Source organism: Littorina saxatilis, linkage group LG16 (genome assembly GCF_037325665.1).
Source record: "Littorina saxatilis isolate snail1 linkage group LG16, US_GU_Lsax_2.0, whole genome shotgun sequence".
NCBI lineage: Eukaryota > Metazoa > Mollusca > Gastropoda > Littorinimorpha > Littorinidae > Littorina > Littorina saxatilis.
In genome coordinates this window covers 54,206,149-54,211,148 of record NC_090260.1, presented here as the reverse complement: position 1 = coordinate 54,211,148, position 5,000 = coordinate 54,206,149, and the positions used below count along the sequence as shown (strand labels likewise).

The 5,000-nt window shown below is 41.4% G+C and overlaps 1 protein-coding gene across 2 annotated transcripts in view; it reads left to right on the top strand.

Annotated features, from left to right (window-relative positions):
* The window catches only part of LOC138951248 (mucin-5AC-like), a 149,997-nt gene that overhangs the window by 122,093 nt on the left and 22,904 nt on the right, over positions 1 to 5,000 (top strand). The window lies entirely within an intron of this gene.

Sequence of the window (5,000 nt, the reverse complement as noted above, 5' to 3'; positions counted from 1 at the left end):
TAACCCCATAATGCCAGACGCCAGGCGGAGCAGCCACTAGATTGCCAATTTTAAAGTCTAAGGTATGACCCGGCCAGGGTTCGAACCCACGACCTTCCGATCACGAGGCAGACGCCTTACCACTAGGCCAACCGTGCCGGTACTGGCTGACTGGCTGAATGACTGCTAACTGACTGTCTGAATGATTTACTGACTGACTGACTCGCTGACTTGCTGACTGACAGACTTGCTGACTGTCTGGCTGACTGATTGACTGACTGACTGACATACTGGTTGGGTGACATGCGGGAGAACTATCCTAGATCCTATCAATTGCTTGTGGGGCTGTCATACACATTTAATGTCCTCGAGCTGCCTGGTAGGCTTGATGTTTGGATCTTGTCACGTGACGGGTCACGTGGTGTGTGTGCAGTAGTCCATGAGCTGAGTCTAGGAGTGCCAACCCCCCCCTCCCCTCCCTCCCCTCCCTCCCCCTCTGTTAAAATTGTCATAGTGCTTTGGTGGACCCTTAGGGTGTATAGAACACGAACATTGACGTTAACAAGAAATATTTTGCAAACTACTATGTTTTCTATGTTTAATATGTATGTTATGTACCCCCATCGTGTTCTGTACAAGCTTCTGATCGGTCCGTAAACTTTAAGGAACTTTGGTGATCAACTGTGGATGTATTTCTTTAACTAAGATATCGTTCTTTATATCGTTCTTTATATCGTTCTTTATATCGTTCTTTATATCGTTCTTTATATCGTTCTTTATATCGTTCTTTATATCGTTCTTTATATCGTTCTTTGTATCGTTCTTTATATCGTTCTTTATATCGTTCTTTCCGCGTATGTTTAAAACAATGACTTCTGCACGACATACAACAATCATAACGACCATAACCACGACACACAACAATCAGAACGACCATAACCACGACACACAACAATCAGAACGACCATAACCACAACATACAACAATCATAACGACCATAACCACGACACACAACAATCATAACGACCATAACCACAACATACAACAATCAGAACGACCATAACCACGACACACAACAATCAGAACGACCATAACCACAACACACAACAATCATAACGACCATAACCACGACATACAACAATCATAACGACCATAACCACAACACACAACAATCAGAACGACCATAACCACAACACACAACAATCAGAACGACCATAACCACAACATACAACAATCATAACGACCATAACCACGACATACAACAATCAGAACGACCATAACCGCGACACACAACAATCATAACGACCATAACCACGACATACAACAATCAGAACGACCATAACCACAACACACAACAATCAGAACGACCATAACCACAACAATCAGAACGACCATAACCACGACATACAACAGTCAGAACGACCATAACCACAACATACAACAATCAGAACGACCATAACCACAACATACAACAATCAGAACGACCATAACCACAACACACAACAATCAGAACGACCATAACCACAACACACAACAATCAGAACGACCATAACCACGACATACAACAATCAGAACGACCATAACCACGACATACAACAATCAGAACGACCATAACCACAACACACAACAATCAGAACGACCATAACCACAACACACAACAATCAGAACGACCATAACCACGACATACAACAATCAGAACGACCATAACCACGACATACAACAATCAGAACGACCATAACCACGACATATAACAATCAGAACGACCATAACCACAACACACAACAATCATAACGACCATAACCACAACACACAACAATCAGAACGACCATAACCACAACAATCAGAACGACCATAACCACGACATACAACAATCAGAACGACCATAACCACGACATACAACAATCAGAACGACCATAACCACAACACACAACAATCATAACGACCATAACCACAACACACAACAATCAGAACGACCATAACCACAACAATCAGAACGACCATAACCACGACATACAACAATCAGAACGACCATAACCACGACATACAACAATCATAACGACCATAACCACGACACACAACAATCATAACGACCATAACCACGACATACAACAATCAGAACGACCATAACCACAACAATCAGAACGACCATAACCACAACATACAACAATCAGAACGACCATAACCACAACAATCAGAACGACCATAACCACGACATACAACAATCATAACGACCATAACCACGACATACAACAATCATAACGACCATAACCACGACACACAACAATCAGAACGACCATAACCACAACAATCAGAACGACCATAACCACGATATACAACAATCAGAACGACCATAACCACGACATATAACAATCAGAACGACCATAACCACAACACACAACAATCAGAACGACCATAACCACAACATACAACAATCAGAACGACCATAACCACGACATATAACAATCAGAACGACCATAACCACGACATACAACAATCAGAACGACCATAACCACGACATACAACAATCAGAACGACCATAACCACGACATACAACAATCATAACGACCATAACCACAACACACAACAATCAGAACGACCATAACCACAACACACAACAATCAGAACGACCATAACCACAACACACAACAGTCAGAACGACCATAACCACAACAATCAGAACGACCATAACCACAACAATCAGAACGACCATAACCACAACATACAACAATCAGAACGACCATAACCACAACAATCAGAACGACCATAACCACGACATACAACAATCATAACGACCATAACCACGACATACAACAATCATAACGACCATAACCACGACACACAACAATCAGAACGACCATAACCACAACAATCAGAACGACCATAACCACAACATACAACAATCAGAACGACCATAACCACGACATACAACAATCAGAACGACCATAACCACAACACACAACAATCAGAACGACCATAACCACAACATACAACAATCAGAACGACCATAACCACGACATACAACAATCAGAACGACCATAACCACGATATACAACAATCAGAACGACCATAACCACGACATATAACAATCAGAACGACCATAACCACGACATACAACAATCATAACGACCATAACCACAACACACAACAATCAGAACGACCATAACCACAACACACAACAATCAGAACGACCATAACCACAACACACAACAGTCAGAACGACCATAACCACGACATACAACAATCAGAACGACCATAACCACGACAGACAACAATCATAACGACCATAACCACAACATACAACAATCATAACGACCATAACCACAACAATCAGAACGACCATAACCACAACATACAACAATCAGAACGACCATAACCACGACATACAACAATCAGAACGACCATAACCACGACATACAACAATCAGAACGACCATAACCACGACATACAACAATCAGAACGACCATAACCACAACATACAACAATCATAACGACCATAACCACGACATACAACAATCAGAACGACCATAACCACGACATACAACAATCATAACGACCATAACCACAACACACAACAATCAGAACGACCATAACCACAACACACAACAATCATAACGACCATAACCACAACACACAACAATCATAACGACCATAACCACAACATACAACAATCAGAACGACCATAACCACAACACACAACAATCAGAACGACCATAACCACGACATACAACAATCAGAACGACCATAACCACAACATACAACAATCAGAACGACCATAACCACAACATACAACAATCAGAACGACCATAACCACGACATACAACAATCAGAACGACCATAACCACAACACACAACAATCAGAACGACCATAACCACAACACACAACAATCAGAACGACCATAACCACGTTATACAACAATCAGAACGACCATAACCACGACACACAACAATCAGAACGACCATAACCACAACATACAACAATCAGAACGACCATAACCACAACAATCAGAACGACCATAACCACGACATACAACAATCAGAACGACCATAACCACAACATACAACAATCATAACGACCATAACCACAACACACAACAATCAGAACGACCATAACCACAACATACAACAATCAGAACGACCATAACCACAACACACAACAATCATAACGACCATAACCACGACATACAACAATCAGAACGACCATAACCACAACATACAACAATCATAACGACCATAACCACGACATACAACAATCAGAACGACCATAACCACGACATACAACAATCATAACGACCATAACCACGACACACAACAATCAGAACGACCATAACCACGACACACAACAATCAGAACGACCATAACCACAACACACAACAATCATAACGACCATAACCACGACATACAACAATCAGAACGACCATAACCACGACATACAACAATCAGAACGACCATAACCACAACACACAACAATCATAACGACCATAACCACAACATACAACAATCAGAACGACCATAACCACAACACACAACAATCAGAACGACCATAACCACGACACACAACAATCAGAACGACCATAACCACGACACACAACAATCAGAACGACCATAACCACTACATACAACAATCAGAACGACCATAACCACGACATACAACAATCAGAACGACCATAACCACAACATACAACAATCAGAACGACCATAACCACAACACACAACAATCAGAACGACCATAACCACGATATACAACAATCAGAACGACCATAACCACGACACACAACAATCATAACGACCATAACCACGACATATAACAATCAGAACGACCATAACCACAACATACAACAATCAGAACGACCATAACCACAACACACAACAATCATAACGACCATAACCACGACATACAACAATCAGAACGACCATAACCACAACATACAACAATCAGAACGACCATAACCACAACAATCAGAACGACCATAACCACAACACACAACAATCAGAACGACCATAACCACAACACACAACAATCA